The sequence below is a fragment of the Aquarana catesbeiana genome, unplaced genomic scaffold (genome assembly GCF_042186555.1).
Source record: "Aquarana catesbeiana isolate 2022-GZ unplaced genomic scaffold, ASM4218655v1 unanchor46, whole genome shotgun sequence".
NCBI lineage: Eukaryota > Metazoa > Chordata > Amphibia > Anura > Ranidae > Aquarana > Aquarana catesbeiana.
Genome location: NW_027362702.1, coordinates 24950 through 40886, shown reverse-complemented (window position 1 = coordinate 40886; position 15937 = coordinate 24950). Strand labels below are relative to the sequence as shown.

At 51.3% G+C, this 15937-nt stretch overlaps 26 non-coding genes across 26 annotated transcripts; 12 read left to right on the top strand and 14 right to left on the bottom strand.

Annotated features, from left to right (window-relative positions):
• Window positions 1-259: 259 nt before the first annotated feature.
• Window positions 260-331, bottom strand: TRNAG-UCC (transfer RNA glycine (anticodon UCC)). The gene has a single exon. It is a non-coding gene; the product is annotated as a tRNA-Gly (tRNA).
• Window positions 332-572: 241 nt separating this feature from the next.
• TRNAK-CUU (transfer RNA lysine (anticodon CUU)) lies at window positions 573-645 on the bottom strand. Its single transcript has one exon. It is a non-coding gene; the product is annotated as a tRNA-Lys (tRNA).
• A 371-nt stretch (window positions 646-1016) lies between these two features.
• On the top strand, window positions 1017-1102 carry TRNAY-GUA (transfer RNA tyrosine (anticodon GUA)). Its single transcript is given in 2 exon segments — window positions 1017-1053; window positions 1067-1102. It is a non-coding gene; the product is annotated as a tRNA-Tyr (tRNA).
• A 1398-nt stretch (window positions 1103-2500) lies between these two features.
• Window positions 2501-2572, bottom strand: TRNAG-UCC (transfer RNA glycine (anticodon UCC)). Its single transcript has one exon. It is a non-coding gene; the product is annotated as a tRNA-Gly (tRNA).
• A 241-nt stretch (window positions 2573-2813) lies between these two features.
• TRNAK-CUU (transfer RNA lysine (anticodon CUU)) lies at window positions 2814-2886 on the bottom strand. The gene has a single exon. It is a non-coding gene; the product is annotated as a tRNA-Lys (tRNA).
• A 371-nt stretch (window positions 2887-3257) lies between these two features.
• On the top strand, window positions 3258-3343 carry TRNAY-GUA (transfer RNA tyrosine (anticodon GUA)). The gene is given in 2 exon segments: window positions 3258-3294; window positions 3308-3343. It is a non-coding gene; the product is annotated as a tRNA-Tyr (tRNA).
• A 155-nt stretch (window positions 3344-3498) lies between these two features.
• Window positions 3499-3572, top strand: TRNAN-GUU (transfer RNA asparagine (anticodon GUU)). The gene has a single exon. It is a non-coding gene; the product is annotated as a tRNA-Asn (tRNA).
• A 1177-nt stretch (window positions 3573-4749) lies between these two features.
• On the bottom strand, window positions 4750-4821 carry TRNAG-UCC (transfer RNA glycine (anticodon UCC)). The gene has a single exon. It is a non-coding gene; the product is annotated as a tRNA-Gly (tRNA).
• A 241-nt stretch (window positions 4822-5062) lies between these two features.
• Window positions 5063-5135, bottom strand: TRNAK-CUU (transfer RNA lysine (anticodon CUU)). Its single transcript has one exon. It is a non-coding gene; the product is annotated as a tRNA-Lys (tRNA).
• Window positions 5136-5506: 371 nt separating this feature from the next.
• TRNAY-GUA (transfer RNA tyrosine (anticodon GUA)) lies at window positions 5507-5592 on the top strand. The gene is given in 2 exon segments: window positions 5507-5543; window positions 5557-5592. It is a non-coding gene; the product is annotated as a tRNA-Tyr (tRNA).
• Window positions 5593-5739: 147 nt separating this feature from the next.
• TRNAN-GUU (transfer RNA asparagine (anticodon GUU)) lies at window positions 5740-5813 on the top strand. Its single transcript has one exon. It is a non-coding gene; the product is annotated as a tRNA-Asn (tRNA).
• Window positions 5814-6990: 1177 nt separating this feature from the next.
• TRNAG-UCC (transfer RNA glycine (anticodon UCC)) lies at window positions 6991-7062 on the bottom strand. The gene has a single exon. It is a non-coding gene; the product is annotated as a tRNA-Gly (tRNA).
• Window positions 7063-7303: 241 nt separating this feature from the next.
• On the bottom strand, window positions 7304-7376 carry TRNAK-CUU (transfer RNA lysine (anticodon CUU)). The gene has a single exon. It is a non-coding gene; the product is annotated as a tRNA-Lys (tRNA).
• Window positions 7377-7747: 371 nt separating this feature from the next.
• On the top strand, window positions 7748-7833 carry TRNAY-GUA (transfer RNA tyrosine (anticodon GUA)). The gene is given in 2 exon segments: window positions 7748-7784; window positions 7798-7833. It is a non-coding gene; the product is annotated as a tRNA-Tyr (tRNA).
• A 147-nt stretch (window positions 7834-7980) lies between these two features.
• TRNAN-GUU (transfer RNA asparagine (anticodon GUU)) lies at window positions 7981-8054 on the top strand. Its single transcript has one exon. It is a non-coding gene; the product is annotated as a tRNA-Asn (tRNA).
• Window positions 8055-9231: 1177 nt separating this feature from the next.
• Window positions 9232-9303, bottom strand: TRNAG-UCC (transfer RNA glycine (anticodon UCC)). Its single transcript has one exon. It is a non-coding gene; the product is annotated as a tRNA-Gly (tRNA).
• A 241-nt stretch (window positions 9304-9544) lies between these two features.
• On the bottom strand, window positions 9545-9617 carry TRNAK-CUU (transfer RNA lysine (anticodon CUU)). The gene has a single exon. It is a non-coding gene; the product is annotated as a tRNA-Lys (tRNA).
• A 371-nt stretch (window positions 9618-9988) lies between these two features.
• TRNAY-GUA (transfer RNA tyrosine (anticodon GUA)) lies at window positions 9989-10074 on the top strand. The gene is given in 2 exon segments: window positions 9989-10025; window positions 10039-10074. It is a non-coding gene; the product is annotated as a tRNA-Tyr (tRNA).
• A 1398-nt stretch (window positions 10075-11472) lies between these two features.
• TRNAG-UCC (transfer RNA glycine (anticodon UCC)) lies at window positions 11473-11544 on the bottom strand. Its single transcript has one exon. It is a non-coding gene; the product is annotated as a tRNA-Gly (tRNA).
• A 241-nt stretch (window positions 11545-11785) lies between these two features.
• Window positions 11786-11858, bottom strand: TRNAK-CUU (transfer RNA lysine (anticodon CUU)). Its single transcript has one exon. It is a non-coding gene; the product is annotated as a tRNA-Lys (tRNA).
• A 371-nt stretch (window positions 11859-12229) lies between these two features.
• TRNAY-GUA (transfer RNA tyrosine (anticodon GUA)) lies at window positions 12230-12315 on the top strand. Its single transcript is given in 2 exon segments — window positions 12230-12266; window positions 12280-12315. It is a non-coding gene; the product is annotated as a tRNA-Tyr (tRNA).
• A 147-nt stretch (window positions 12316-12462) lies between these two features.
• Window positions 12463-12536, top strand: TRNAN-GUU (transfer RNA asparagine (anticodon GUU)). The gene has a single exon. It is a non-coding gene; the product is annotated as a tRNA-Asn (tRNA).
• Window positions 12537-13713: 1177 nt separating this feature from the next.
• TRNAG-UCC (transfer RNA glycine (anticodon UCC)) lies at window positions 13714-13785 on the bottom strand. Its single transcript has one exon. It is a non-coding gene; the product is annotated as a tRNA-Gly (tRNA).
• A 241-nt stretch (window positions 13786-14026) lies between these two features.
• On the bottom strand, window positions 14027-14099 carry TRNAK-CUU (transfer RNA lysine (anticodon CUU)). Its single transcript has one exon. It is a non-coding gene; the product is annotated as a tRNA-Lys (tRNA).
• A 371-nt stretch (window positions 14100-14470) lies between these two features.
• On the top strand, window positions 14471-14556 carry TRNAY-GUA (transfer RNA tyrosine (anticodon GUA)). The gene is given in 2 exon segments: window positions 14471-14507; window positions 14521-14556. It is a non-coding gene; the product is annotated as a tRNA-Tyr (tRNA).
• Window positions 14557-14703: 147 nt separating this feature from the next.
• Window positions 14704-14777, top strand: TRNAN-GUU (transfer RNA asparagine (anticodon GUU)). Its single transcript has one exon. It is a non-coding gene; the product is annotated as a tRNA-Asn (tRNA).
• The last annotated feature ends 1160 nt before the right edge of the window (window positions 14778-15937 follow it).

Below are 15937 nucleotides of genomic sequence, written 5' to 3'. Positions count from 1 at the left end.
GTTGCCAGATACTTAGCAATGTTGTGTGTGACAGAGTTGATTCTCTTTGGGAATCAGTAGTCAAAATGGCTGAACCTTGGCCCTGGATAATGCTGGACCTCCTGAGCGAGTTAAAGCATAAGGCCAGAGACTTTTCGAATGCCGAAGAAAGTCTCCACAGTTGTCGCTAAGCCAGGATATCTTAGGAGCTTTCTTCAAGGACCTGGATGACTTGGGTCTTTGCTTAGGGCCGCTTTGCAAGGCCAAAAAGGGATAGGAGTGCGTTGGCCGGGAATCGAACCCGGGTCAACTGCTTGGAAGGCAGCTATGCTCACCACTATACCACCAACGCAAGGCTGTCCGGGGCCTGTGCCACTATCTCTATCCAATTCGTGTCACACGTGGCGCTGATAAGAACCACGCCCCAGCGCAAGGTCAACTTGCTGCCATACGAATTGACCACTAGAAAGATAAGCTCGAAACATTTCCCCGTTTGTAGAGGGAATGGAAGAGAAGCCAGTCGATATGGTAAAGGTGGGGCCGTGCAGTGCGCATGAATGCCACTGACTGGGCCAAAACGTTGCGATGCCATACGCCCAACGTGGGGCTCGAACCCACGACCCTGAGATTAAGAGTCTCATGCTCTACCGACTGAGCTAGCCGGGCTAAGACGCTGCCTCCCGTGTGGCCTCTTGCTACCAACTGACGCCAAACACTTTTTGCTAACTTTCGGCCCAATTTGTTTTGATAGACGCAATGCGCTTCCAAACACTCCTGCGCTTACTTGCTGTCAGGGAGGTACATCACCGTTGCTGCTGTGGTTTTTGGGCTCCCAACAAAACGCGGTAGGTGCTTCGATTGTGTTTTCTCGCTGTGCAAAACGTGAAGCCGAGCTTTCCCACATCACAGCTGCCAAGGCATTTGACCTTTCAGGCAGAGGCGGCATAGACCAATCCCTCAAGGCAGAAGGACTAACGCAAAGGGCAAAGCGCTGGCTTTGAATGCAAGGAGTCACGGGCTACGACCCACCGGCGGGCCCTTCGATAGCTCAGCTGGTAGAGCGGAGGACTGTAGCGTCAACGTAGTAATCCTTAGGTCGCTGGTTCGATTCCGGCTCGAAGGATGCCCTCTTTTACCCTGCCTCTCTCCCCCTTTAACTAGAAGGCACTCTAGAAGGCACTCTAGAAATGTGCAATTGGGAAGCCTTTTAAGGAACTTTGTTTTTATTATTCATGTCTCCCTCGGCCGGTGCGCCGGCCCTCGGCGTGCAGTCTCTGTGGCGCAATCGGTTAGCGCGTTCGGCTGTTAACCAAAAGGTTGGTGGTTCGAGCCCACCCAGGGACGCTCATGTTTTCTCCATTACCTCAGTGGGGCCCGAAGGCTAAAACAAAGCGTGTCCTTTGGCTCTCTTCAGGTGACCGGCAACTGAGCAGACAAACAAGCGTTCACTGGAGACCCTTGCAAATGTACTAGCCGTTTGTTGAAGAGGTTTACATAGTTGATCGAGCCACTTCTTTGGCTCAGGAAGATAACTGCAGCACTTCTAGTCACACCTTAAGACAATCACCATGTGAATGTGTCGATGTTGATTGTCCAAGAACAGGGGGAGGTGTGAAAATTGTAGAACCGCCCTGTTCAAGTTAGATGATCCCATTGTTGGTGGCAGGAAGCCTGCATAGCTATTGGTGCCTAGATCGGCGTGGCTAAAGGTGACAATTGTTGTCAAATCGCTTGGCTAGCTAGAGCGATGTTCAAAATGGGCAGTGCAGATAGTGCCGATGTACAAGCTTCCGTCCCAGTGTATTGCTGGACTTGAAGTACACAGCGATGCAATTGTTGTTAAAGATCCTCCGGAGTTTTTCTGACACTCCAGTGGCTTACGGGGGTGACTATATTTCTCCAAATGTTCTGCTTCTCCCCAGTTTGTTTTCGTGACCTTGTGGATGTTTAGCCAAGACCCAGTCTGGCTAGCCACAAGCTTTCAAAGCACACCTGAGAGGGTCTGTAGACTCTTTTTGTTGTTACCGCGTCAGCCCGATATTGCAGAGTCCTAAGAAGCCCCAGCTTGGGTTCCAGTGGGTGGTGTGAGCCAAAAAGCAGATAGCGGTGTGTGTGGGTAGGTTTCCTGTAGGCCTCCTTGCCCAAATGCACCCCTTTCCTTGCCTTGCAAGACACAGTCCAAAGCGGGTCATTTGCTATTCGATGCCTTCGTCACCGAATAGCAAATGGTGCAATATGATGCCAGCTAAGGGTGTTAGCGTTGTTGCCAGATACTTAGCAATGTTGTGTGTGACAGAGTTGATTCTCTTTGGGAATCAGTAGTCAAAATGGCTGAACCTTGGCCCTGGATAATGCTGGACCTCCTGAGCGAGTTAAAGCATAAGGCCAGAGACTTTTCGAATGCCGAAGAAAGTCTCCACAGTTGTCGCTAAGCCAGGATATCTTAGGAGCTTTCTTCAAGGACCTGGATGACTTGGGTCTTTGCTTAGGGCCGCTTTGCAAGGCCAAAAAGGGATAGGAGTGCGTTGGCCGGGAATCGAACCCGGGTCAACTGCTTGGAAGGCAGCTATGCTCACCACTATACCACCAACGCAAGGCTGTCCGGGGTCTGTGCCACTATCTCTATCCAATTCGTGTCACACGTGGCGCTGATAAGAACCACGCCCCAGCGCAAGGTCAACTTGCTGCCATACGAATTGACCACTAGAAAGATAAGCTCGAAACATTTCCCCGTTTGTAGAGGGAATGGAAGAGAAGCCAGTCGATATGGTAAAGGTGGGGCCGTGCAGTGCGCATGAATGCCACTGACTGGGCCAAAACGTTGCGATGCCATACGCCCAACGTGGGGCTCGAACCCACGACCCTGAGATTAAGAGTCTCATGCTCTACCGACTGAGCTAGCCGGGCTAAGACGCTGCCTCCCGTGTGGCCTCTTGCTACCAACTGACGCCAAACACTTTTTGCTAACTTTCGGCCCAATTTGTTTTGATAGACGCAATGCGCTTCCAAACACTCCTGCGCTTACTTGCTGTCAGGGAGGTACATCACCGTTGCTGCTGTGGTTTTTGGGCTCCCAACAAAACGCGGTAGGTGCTTCGATTGTGTTTTCTCGCTGTGCAAAACGTGAAGCCGAGCTTTCCCACATCACAGCTGCCAAGGCATTTGACCTTTCAGGCAGAGGCGGCATAGACCAATCCCTCAAGGCAGAAGGACTAACGCAAAGGGCAAAGCGCTGGCTTTGAATGCAAGGAGTCACGGGCTACGACCCACCGGCGGGCCCTTCGATAGCTCAGCTGGTAGAGCGGAGGACTGTAGCGTCAACGTAGTAATCCTTAGGTCGCTGGTTCGATTCCGGCTCGAAGGATGCCCTCTTTTACCCTGCCTCTCTCCCCCTTTAACTAGAAGGCACTCTAGAAGGCACTCTAGAAATGTGCAATTGGGAAGCCTTTTAAGGAACTTTGTTTTTATTATTCATGTCTCCCTCGGCCGGTGCGCCGGCCCGCCGGCCCTCGGCGTGCAGTCTCTGTGGCGCAATCGGTTAGCGCGTTCGGCTGTTAACCGAAAGGTTGGTGGTTCGAGCCCACCCAGGGACGCTCATGTTTTCTCCATTACCTCAGTGGGGCCCGAAGGCTAAAACAAAGCGTGTCCTTTGGCTCTCTTCAGGTGACCGGCAACTGAGCAGACAAACAAGCGTTCACTGGAGACCCTTGCAAATGTACTAGCCGTTTGTTGAAGAGGTTTACATAGTTGATCGAGCCACTTCTTTGGCTCAGGAAGATAACTGCAGCACTTCTAGTCACACCTTAAGACAATCACCATGTGAATGTGTCGATGTTGATTGTCCAAGAACAGGGGGAGGTGTGAAAATTGTAGAACCGCCCTGTTCAAGTTAGATGATCCCATTGTTGGTGGCAGGAAGCCTGCATAGCTATTGGTGCCTAGATCGGCGTGGCTAAAGGTGACAATTGTTGTCAAATCGCTTGGCTAGCTAGAGCGATGTTCAAAATGGGCAGTGCAGATAGTGCCGATGTACAAGCTTCCGTCCCAGTGTATTGCTGGACTTGAAGTACACAGCGATGCAATTGTTGTTAAAGATCCTCCGGAGTTTTTCTGACACTCCAGTGGCTTACGGGGGTGACTATATTTCTCCAAATGTTCTGCTTCTCCCCAGTTTGTTTTCGTGACCTTGTGGATGTTTAGCCAAGACCCAGTCTGGCTAGCCACAAGCTTTCAAAGCACACCTGAGAGGGTCTGTAGACTCCTTTTGTTGTTACCGCGTCAGCCCGATATTGCAGAGTCCTAAGAAGCCCCAGCTTGGGTTCCAGTGGGTGGTGTGAGCCAAAAAGCAGATAGCGGTGTGTGTGGGTAGGTTTCCTGTAGGCCTCCTTGCCCAAATGCACCCCTTTCCTTGCCTTGCAAGACACAGTCCAAAGCGGGTCATTTGCTATTCGATGCCTTCGTCACCGAATAGCAAATGGTGCAATATGATGCCAGCTAAGGGTGTTAGCGTTGTTGCCAGATACTTAGCAATGTTGTGTGTGACAGAGTTGATTCTCTTTGGGAATCAGTAGTCAAAATGGCTGAACCTTGGCCCTGGATAATGCTGGACCTCCTGAGCGAGTTAAAGCATAAGGCCAGAGACTTTTCGAATGCCGAAGAAAGTCTCCACAGTTGTCGCTAAGCCAGGATATCTTAGGAGCTTTCTTCAAGGACCTGGATGACTTGGGTCTTTGCTTAGGGCCGCTTTGCAAGGCCAAAAAGGGATAGGAGTGCGTTGGCCGGGAATCGAACCCGGGTCAACTGCTTGGAAGGCAGCTATGCTCACCACTATACCACCAACGCAAGGCTGTCCGGGGCCTGTGCCACTATCTCTATCCAATTCGTGTCACACGTGGCGCTGATAAGAACCACGCCCCAGCGCAAGGTCAACTTGCTGCCATACGAATTGACCACTAGAAAGATAAGCTCGAAACATTTCCCCGTTTGTAGAGGGAATGGAAGAGAAGCCAGTCGATATGGTAAAGGTGGGGCCGTGCAGTGCGCATGAATGCCACTGACTGGGCCAAAACGTTGCGATGCCATACGCCCAACGTGGGGCTCGAACCCACGACCCTGAGATTAAGAGTCTCATGCTCTACCGACTGAGCTAGCCGGGCTAAGACGCTGCCTCCCGTGTGGCCTCTTGCTACCAACTGACGCCAAACACTTTTTGCTAACTTTCGGCCCAATTTGTTTTGATAGACGCAATGCGCTTCCAAACACTCCTGCGCTTACTTGCTGTCAGGGAGGTACATCACCGTTGCTGCTGTGGTTTTTGGGCTCCCAACAAAACGCGGTAGGTGCTTCGATTGTGTTTTCTCGCTGTGCAAAACGTGAAGCCGAGCTTTCCCACATCACAGCTGCCAAGGCATTTGACCTTTCAGGCAGAGGCGGCATAGACCAATCCCTCAAGGCAGAAGGACTAACGCAAAGGGCAAAGCGCTGGCTTTGAATGCAAGGAGTCACGGGCTACGACCCACCGGCGGGCCCTTCGATAGCTCAGCTGGTAGAGCGGAGGACTGTAGCGTCAACGTAGTAATCCTTAGGTCGCTGGTTCGATTCCGGCTCGAAGGATGCCCTCTTTTACCCTGCCTCTCTCCCCCTTTAACTAGAAGGCACTCTAGAAGGCACTCTAGAAATGTGCAATTGGGAAGCCTTTTAAGGAACTTTGTTTTTATTATTCATGTCTCCCTCGGCCGGTGCGCCGGCCCTCGGCGTGCAGTCTCTGTGGCGCAATCGGTTAGCGCGTTCGGCTGTTAACCGAAAGGTTGGTGGTTCGAGCCCACCCAGGGACGCTCATGTTTTCTCCATTACCTCAGTGGGGCCCGAAGGCTAAAACAAAGCGTGTCCTTTGGCTCTCTTCAGGTGACCGGCAACTGAGCAGACAAACAAGCGTTCACTGGAGACCCTTGCAAATGTACTAGCCGTTTGTTGAAGAGGTTTACATAGTTGATCGAGCCACTTCTTTGGCTCAGGAAGATAACTGCAGCACTTCTAGTCACACCTTAAGACAATCACCATGTGAATGTGTCGATGTTGATTGTCCAAGAACAGGGGGAGGTGTGAAAATTGTAGAACCGCCCTGTTCAAGTTAGATGATCCCATTGTTGGTGGCAGGAAGCCTGCATAGCTATTGGTGCCTAGATCGGCGTGGCTAAAGGTGACAATTGTTGTCAAATCGCTTGGCTAGCTAGAGCGATGTTCAAAATGGGCAGTGCAGATAGTGCCGATGTACAAGCTTCCGTCCCAGTGTATTGCTGGACTTGAAGTACACAGCGATGCAATTGTTGTTAAAGATCCTCCGGAGTTTTTCTGACACTCCAGTGGCTTACGGGGGTGACTATATTTCTCCAAATGTTCTGCTTCTCCCCAGTTTGTTTTCGTGACCTTGTGGATGTTTAGCCAAGACCCAGTCTGGCTAGCCACAAGCTTTCAAAGCACACCTGAGAGGGTCTGTAGACTCTTTTTGTTGTTACCGCGTCAGCCCGATATTGCAGAGTCCTAAGAAGCCCCAGCTTGGGTTCCAGTGGGTGGTGTGAGCCAAAAAGCAGATAGCGGTGTGTGTGGGTAGGTTTCCTGTAGGCCTCCTTGCCCAAATGCACCCCTTTCCTTGCCTTGCAAGACACAGTCCAAAGCGGGTCATTTGCTATTCGATGCCTTCGTCACCGAATAGCAAATGGTGCAATATGATGCCAGCTAAGGGTGTTAGCGTTGTTGCCAGATACTTAGCAATGTTGTGTGTGACAGAGTTGATTCTCTTTGGGAATCAGTAGTCAAAATGGCTGAACCTTGGCCCTGGATAATGCTGGACCTCCTGAGCGAGTTAAAGCATAAGGCCAGAGACTTTTCGAATGCCGAAGAAAGTCTCCACAGTTGTCGCTAAGCCAGGATATCTTAGGAGCTTTCTTCAAGGACCTGGATGACTTGGGTCTTTGCTTAGGGCCGCTTTGCAAGGCCAAAAAGGGATAGGAGTGCGTTGGCCGGGAATCGAACCCGGGTCAACTGCTTGGAAGGCAGCTATGCTCACCACTATACCACCAACGCAAGGCTGTCCGGGGTCTGTGCCACTATCTCTATCCAATTCGTGTCACACGTGGCGCTGATAAGAACCACGCCCCAGCGCAAGGTCAACTTGCTGCCATACGAATTGACCACTAGAAAGATAAGCTCGAAACATTTCCCCGTTTGTAGAGGGAATGGAAGAGAAGCCAGTCGATATGGTAAAGGTGGGGCCGTGCAGTGCGCATGAATGCCACTGACTGGGCCAAAACGTTGCGATGCCATACGCCCAACGTGGGGCTCGAACCCACGACCCTGAGATTAAGAGTCTCATGCTCTACCGACTGAGCTAGCCGGGCTAAGACGCTGCCTCCCGTGTGGCCTCTTGCTACCAACTGACGCCAAACACTTTTTGCTAACTTTCGGCCCAATTTGTTTTGATAGACGCAATGCGCTTCCAAACACTCCTGCGCTTACTTGCTGTCAGGGAGGTACATCACCGTTGCTGCTGTGGTTTTTGGGCTCCCAACAAAACGCGGTAGGTGCTTCGATTGTGTTTTCTCGCTGTGCAAAACGTGAAGCCGAGCTTTCCCACATCACAGCTGCCAAGGCATTTGACCTTTCAGGCAGAGGCGGCATAGACCAATCCCTCAAGGCAGAAGGACTAACGCAAAGGGCAAAGCGCTGGCTTTGAATGCAAGGAGTCACGGGCTACGACCCACCGGCGGGCCCTTCGATAGCTCAGCTGGTAGAGCGGAGGACTGTAGCGTCAACGTAGTAATCCTTAGGTCGCTGGTTCGATTCCGGCTCGAAGGATGCCCTCTTTTACCCTGCCTCTCTCCCCCTTTAACTAGAAGGCACTCTAGAAGGCACTCTAGAAATGTGCAATTGGGAAGCCTTTTAAGGAACTTTGTTTTTATTATTCATGTCTCCCTCGGCCGGTGCGCCGGCCCTCAGCGTGCAGTCTCTGTGGCGCAATCGGTTAGCGCGTTCGGCTGTTAACCGAAAGGTTGGTGGTTCGAGCCCACCCAGGGACGCTCATGTTTTCTCCATTACCTCAGTGGGGCCCGAAGGCTAAAACAAAGCGTGTCCTTTGGCTCTCTTCAGGTGACCGGCAACTGAGCAGACAAACAAGCGTTCACTGGAGACCCTTGCAAATGTACTAGCCGTTTGTTGAAGAGGTTTACATAGTTGATCGAGCCACTTCTTTGGCTCAGGAAGATAACTGCAGCACTTCTAGTCACACCTTAAGACAATCACCATGTGAATGTGTCGATGTTGATTGTCCAAGAACAGGGGGAGGTGTGAAAATTGTAGAACCGCCCTGTTCAAGTTAGATGATCCCATTGTTGGTGGCAGGAAGCCTGCATAGCTATTGGTGCCTAGATCGGCGTGGCTAAAGGTGACAATTGTTGTCAAATCGCTTGGCTAGCTAGAGCGATGTTCAAAATGGGCAGTGCAGATAGTGCCGATGTACAAGCTTCCGTCCCAGTGTATTGCTGGACTTGAAGTACACAGCGATGCAATTGTTGTTAAAGATCCTCCGGAGTTTTTCTGACACTCCAGTGGCTTACGGGGGTGACTATATTTCTCCAAATGTTCTGCTTCTCCCCAGTTTGTTTTCGTGACCTTGTGGATGTTTAGCCAAGACCCAGTCTGGCTAGCCACAAGCTTTCAAAGCACACCTGAGAGGGTCTGTAGACTCCTTTTGTTGTTACCGCGTCAGCCCGATATTGCAGAGTCCTAAGAAGCCCCAGCTTGGGTTCCAGTGGGTGGTGTGAGCCAAAAAGCAGATAGCGGTGTGTGTGGGTAGGTTTCCTGTAGGCCTCCTTGCCCAAATGCACCCCTTTCCTTGCCTTGCAAGACACAGTCCAAAGCGGGTCATTTGCTATTCGATGCCTTCGTCACCGAATAGCAAATGGTGCAATATGATGCCAGCTAAGGGTGTTAGCGTTGTTGCCAGATACTTAGCAATGTTGTGTGTGACAGAGTTGATTCTCTTTGGGAATCAGTAGTCAAAATGGCTGAACCTTGGCCCTGGATAATGCTGGACCTCCTGAGCGAGTTAAAGCATAAGGCCAGAGACTTTTCGAATGCCGAAGAAAGTCTCCACAGTTGTCGCTAAGCCAGGATATCTTAGGAGCTTTCTTCAAGGACCTGGATGACTTGGGTCTTTGCTTAGGGCCGCTTTGCAAGGCCAAAAAGGGATAGGAGTGCGTTGGCCGGGAATCGAACCCGGGTCAACTGCTTGGAAGGCAGCTATGCTCACCACTATACCACCAACGCAAGGCTGTCCGGGGCCTGTGCCACTATCTCTATCCAATTCGTGTCACACGTGGCGCTGATAAGAACCACGCCCCAGCGCAAGGTCAACTTGCTGCCATACGAATTGACCACTAGAAAGATAAGCTCGAAACATTTCCCCGTTTGTAGAGGGAATGGAAGAGAAGCCAGTCGATATGGTAAAGGTGGGGCCGTGCAGTGCGCATGAATGCCACTGACTGGGCCAAAACGTTGCGATGCCATACGCCCAACGTGGGGCTCGAACCCACGACCCTGAGATTAAGAGTCTCATGCTCTACCGACTGAGCTAGCCGGGCTAAGACGCTGCCTCCCGTGTGGCCTCTTGCTACCAACTGACGCCAAACACTTTTTGCTAACTTTCGGCCCAATTTGTTTTGATAGACGCAATGCGCTTCCAAACACTCCTGCGCTTACTTGCTGTCAGGGAGGTACATCACCGTTGCTGCTGTGGTTTTTGGGCTCCCAACAAAACGCGGTAGGTGCTTCGATTGTGTTTTCTCGCTGTGCAAAACGTGAAGCCGAGCTTTCCCACATCACAGCTGCCAAGGCATTTGACCTTTCAGGCAGAGGCGGCATAGACCAATCCCTCAAGGCAGAAGGACTAACGCAAAGGGCAAAGCGCTGGCTTTGAATGCAAGGAGTCACGGGCTACGACCCACCGGCGGGCCCTTCGATAGCTCAGCTGGTAGAGCGGAGGACTGTAGCGTCAACGTAGTAATCCTTAGGTCGCTGGTTCGATTCCGGCTCGAAGGATGCCCTCTTTTACCCTGCCTCTCTCCCCCTTTAACTAGAAGGCACTCTAGAAGGCACTCTAGAAATGTGCAATTGGGAAGCCTTTTAAGGAACTTTGTTTTTATTATTCATGTCTCCCTCGGCCGGTGCGCCGGCCCTCGGCGTGCAGTCTCTGTGGCGCAATCGGTTAGCGCGTTTGGCTGTTAACCGAAAGGTTGGTGGTTCGAGCCCACCCAGGGACGCTCATGTTTTCTCCATTACCTCAGTGGGGCCCGAAGGCTAAAACAAAGCGTGTCCTTTGGCTCTCTTCAGGTGACCGGCAACTGAGCAGACAAACAAGCGTTCACTGGAGACCCTTGCAAATGTACTAGCCGTTTGTTGAAGAGGTTTACATAGTTGATCGAGCCACTTCTTTGGCTCAGGAAGATAACTGCAGCACTTCTAGTCACACCTTAAGACAATCACCATGTGAATGTGTCGATGTTGATTGTCCAAGAACAGGGGGAGGTGTGAAAATTGTAGAACCGCCCTGTTCAAGTTAGATGATCCCATTGTTGGTGGCAGGAAGCCTGCATAGCTATTGGTGCCTAGATCGGCGTGGCTAAAGGTGACAATTGTTGTCAAATCGCTTGGCTAGCTAGAGCGATGTTCAAAATGGGCAGTGCAGATAGTGCCGATGTACAAGCTTCCGTCCCAGTGTATTGCTGGACTTGAAGTACACAGCGATGCAATTGTTGTTAAAGATCCTCCGGAGTTTTTCTGACACTCCAGTGGCTTACGGGGGTGACTATATTTCTCCAAATGTTCTGCTTCTCCCCAGTTTGTTTTCGTGACCTTGTGGATGTTTAGCCAAGACCCAGTCTGGCTAGCCACAAGCTTTCAAAGCACACCTGAGAGGGTCTGTAGACTCTTTTTGTTGTTACCGCGTCAGCCCGATATTGCAGAGTCCTAAGAAGCCCCAGCTTGGGTTCCAGTGGGTGGTGTGAGCCAAAAAGCAGATAGCGGTGTGTGTGGGTAGGTTTCCTGTAGGCCTCCTTGCCCAAATGCACCCCTTTCCTTGCCTTGCAAGACACAGTCCAAAGCGGGTCATTTGCTATTCGATGCCTTCGTCACCGAATAGCAAATGGTGCAATATGATGCCAGCTAAGGGTGTTAGCGTTGTTGCCAGATACTTAGCAATGTTGTGTGTGACAGAGTTGATTCTCTTTGGGAATCAGTAGTCAAAATGGCTGAACCTTGGCCCTGGATAATGCTGGACCTCCTGAGCGAGTTAAAGCATAAGGCCAGAGACTTTTCGAATGCCGAAGAAAGTCTCCACAGTTGTCGCTAAGCCAGGATATCTTAGGAGCTTTCTTCAAGGACCTGGATGACTTGGGTCTTTGCTTAGGGCCGCTTTGCAAGGCCAAAAAGGGATAGGAGTGCGTTGGCCGGGAATCGAACCCGGGTCAACTGCTTGGAAGGCAGCTATGCTCACCACTATACCACCAACGCAAGGCTGTCCGGGGCCTGTGCCACTATCTCTATCCAATTCGTGTCACACGTGGCGCTGATAAGAACCACGCCCCAGCGCAAGGTCAACTTGCTGCCATACGAATTGACCACTAGAAAGATAAGCTCGAAACATTTCCCCGTTTGTAGAGGGAATGGAAGAGAAGCCAGTCGATATGGTAAAGGTGGGGCCGTGCAGTGCGCATGAATGCCACTGACTGGGCCAAAACGTTGCGATGCCATACGCCCAACGTGGGGCTCGAACCCACGACCCTGAGATTAAGAGTCTCATGCTCTACCGACTGAGCTAGCCGGGCTAAGACGCTGCCTCCCGTGTGGCCTCTTGCTACCAACTGACGCCAAACACTTTTTGCTAACTTTCGGCCCAATTTGTTTTGATAGACGCAATGCGCTTCCAAACACTCCTGCGCTTACTTGCTGTCAGGGAGGTACATCACCGTTGCTGCTGTGGTTTTTGGGCTCCCAACAAAACGCGGTAGGTGCTTCGATTGTGTTTTCTCGCTGTGCAAAACGTGAAGCCGAGCTTTCCCACATCACAGCTGCCAAGGCATTTGACCTTTCAGGCAGAGGCGGCATAGACCAATCCCTCAAGGCAGAAGGACTAACGCAAAGGGCAAAGCGCTGGCTTTGAATGCAAGGAGTCACGGGCTACGACCCACCGGCGGGCCCTTCGATAGCTCAGCTGGTAGAGCGGAGGACTGTAGCGTCAACGTAGTAATCCTTAGGTCGCTGGTTCGATTCCGGCTCGAAGGATGCCCTCTTTTACCCTGCCTCTCTCCCCCTTTAACTAGAAGGCACTCTAGAAGGCACTCTAGAAATGTGCAATTGGGAAGCCTTTTAAGGAACTTTGTTTTTATTATTCATGTCTCCCTCGGCCGGTGCGCCGGCCCTCGGCGTGCAGTCTCTGTGGCGCAATCGGTTAGCGCGTTCGGCTGTTAACCGAAAGGTTGGTGGTTCGAGCCCACCCAGGGACGCTCATGTTTTCTCCATTACCTCAGTGGGGCCCGAAGGCTAAAACAAAGCGTGTCCTTTGGCTCTCTTCAGGTGACCGGCAACTGAGCAGACAAACAAGCGTTCACTGGAGACCCTTGCAAATGTACTAGCCGTTTGTTGAAGAGGTTTACATAGTTGATCGAGCCACTTCTTTGGCTCAGGAAGATAACTGCAGCACTTCTAGTCACACCTTAAGACAATCACCATGTGAATGTGTCGATGTTGATTGTCCAAGAACAGGGGGAGGTGTGAAAATTGTAGAACCGCCCTGTTCAAGTTAGATGATCCCATTGTTGGTGGCAGGAAGCCTGCATAGCTATTGGTGCCTAGATCGGCGTGGCTAAAGGTGACAATTGTTGTCAAATCGCTTGGCTAGCTAGAGCGATGTTCAAAATGGGCAGTGCAGATAGTGCCGATGTACAAGCTTCCGTCCCAGTGTATTGCTGGACTTGAAGTACACAGCGATGCAATTGTTGTTAAAGATCCTCCGGAGTTTTTCTGACACTCCAGTGGCTTACGGGGGTGACTATATTTCTCCAAATGTTCTGCTTCTCCCCAGTTTGTTTTCGTGACCTTGTGGATGTTTAGCCAAGACCCAGTCTGGCTAGCCACAAGCTTTCAAAGCACACCTGAGAGGGTCTGTAGACTCTTTTTGTTGTTACCGCGTCAGCCCGATATTGCAGAGTCCTAAGAAGCCCCAGCTTGGGTTCCAGTGGGTGGTGTGAGCCAAAAAGCAGATAGCGGTGTGTGTGGGTAGGTTTCCTGTAGGCCTCCTTGCCCAAATGCACCCCTTTCCTTGCCTTGCAAGACACAGTCCAAAGCGGGTCATTTGCTATTCGATGCCTTCGTCACCGAATAGCAAATGGTGCAATATGATGCCAGCTAAGGGTGTTAGCGTTGTTGCCAGATACTTAGCAATGTTGTGTGTGACAGAGTTGATTCTCTTTGGGAATCAGTAGTCAAAATGGCTGAACCTTGGCCCTGGATAATGCTGGACCTCCTGAGCGAGTTAAAGCATAAGGCCAGAGACTTTTCGAATGCCGAAGAAAGTCTCCACAGTTGTCGCTAAGCCAGGATATCTTAGGAGCTTTCTTCAAGGACCTGGATGACTTGGGTCTTTGCTTAGGGCCGCTTTGCAAGGCCAAAAAGGGATAGGAGTGCGTTGGCCGGGAATCGAACCCGGGTCAACTGCTTGGAAGGCAGCTATGCTCACCACTATACCACCAACGCAAGGCTGTCCGGGGCCTGTGCCACTATCTCTATCCAATTCGTGTCACACGTGGCGCTGATAAGAACCACGCCCCAGCGCAAGGTCAACTTGCTGCCATACGAATTGACCACTAGAAAGATAAGCTCGAAACATTTCCCCGTTTGTAGAGGGAATGGAAGAGAAGCCAGTCGATATGGTAAAGGTGGGGCCGTGCAGTGCGCATGAATGCCACTGACTGGGCCAAAACGTTGCGATGCCATACGCCCAACGTGGGGCTCGAACCCACGACCCTGAGATTAAGAGTCTCATGCTCTACCGACTGAGCTAGCCGGGCTAAGACGCTGCCTCCCGTGTGGCCTCTTGCTACCAACTGACGCCAAACACTTTTTGCTAACTTTCGGCCCAATTTGTTTTGATAGACGCAATGCGCTTCCAAACACTCCTGCGCTTACTTGCTGTCAGGGAGGTACATCACCGTTGCTGCTGTGGTTTTTGGGCTCCCAACAAAACGCGGTAGGTGCTTCGATTGTGTTTTCTCGCTGTGCAAAACGTGAAGCCGAGCTTTCCCACATCACAGCTGCCAAGGCATTTGACCTTTCAGGCAGAGGCGGCATAGACCAATCCCTCAAGGCAGAAGGACTAACGCAAAGGGCAAAGCGCTGGCTTTGAATGCAAGGAGTCACGGGCTACGACCCACCGGCGGGCCCTTCGATAGCTCAGCTGGTAGAGCGGAGGACTGTAGCGTCAACGTAGTAATCCTTAGGTCGCTGGTTCGATTCCGGCTCGAAGGATGCCCTCTTTTACCCTGCCTCTCTCCCCCTTTAACTAGAAGGCACTCTAGAAGGCACTCTAGAAATGTGCAATTGGGAAGCCTTTTAAGGAACTTTGTTTTTATTATTCATGTCTCCCTCGGCCGGTGCGCCGGCCCTCGGCGTGCAGTCTCTGTGGCGCAATCGGTTAGCGCGTTCGGCTGTTAACCGAAAGGTTGGTGGTTCGAGCCCACCCAGGGACGCTCATGTTTTCTCCATTACCTCAGTGGGGCCCGAAGGCTAAAACAAAGCGTGTCCTTTGGCTCTCTTCAGGTGACCGGCAACTGAGCAGACAAACAAGCGTTCACTGGAGACCCTTGCAAATGTACTAGCCGTTTGTTGAAGAGGTTTACATAGTTGATCGAGCCACTTCTTTGGCTCAGGAAGATAACTGCAGCACTTCTAGTCACACCTTAAGACAATCACCATGTGAATGTGTCGATGTTGATTGTCCAAGAACAGGGGGAGGTGTGAAAATTGTAGAACCGCCCTGTTCAAGTTAGATGATCCCATTGTTGGTGGCAGGAAGCCTGCATAGCTATTGGTGCCTAGATCGGCGTGGCTAAAGGTGACAATTGTTGTCAAATCGCTTGGCTAGCTAGAGCGATGTTCAAAATGGGCAGTGCAGATAGTGCCGATGTACAAGCTTCCGTCCCAGTGTATTGCTGGACTTGAAGTACACAGCGATGCAATTGTTGTTAAAGATCCTCCGGAGTTTTTCTGACACTCCAGTGGCTTACGGGGGTGACTATATTTCTCCAAATGTTCTGCTTCTCCCCAGTTTGTTTTCGTGACCTTGTGGATGTTTAGCCAAGACCCAGTCTGGCTAGCCACAAGCTTTCAAAGCACACCTGAGAGGGTCTGTAGACTCTTTTTGTTGTTACCGCGTCAGCCCGATATTGCAGAGTCCTAAGAAGCCCCAGCTTGGGTTCCAGTGGGTGGTGTGAGCCAAAAAGCAGATAGCGGTGTGTGTGGGTAGGTTTCCTGTAGGCCTCCTTGCCCAAATGCACCCCTTTCCTTGCCTTGCAAGACACAGTCCAAAGCGGGTCATTTGCTATTCGATGCCTTCGTCACCGAATAGCAAATGGTGCAATATGATGCCAGCTAAGGGTGTTAGCGTTGTTGCCAGATACTTAGCAATGTTGTGTGTGACAGAGTTGATTCTCTTTGGGAATCAGTAGTCAAAATGGCTGAACCTTGGCCCTGGATAATGCTGGACCTCCTGAGCGAGTTAAAGCATAAGGCCAGAGACTTTTCGAATGCCGAAGAAAGTCTCCACAGTTGTCGCTAAGCCAGGATATCTTAGGAGCTTTCTTCAAGGACCTGGATGACTTGGGTCTTTGCTTAGGGCCGCTTTGCAAGG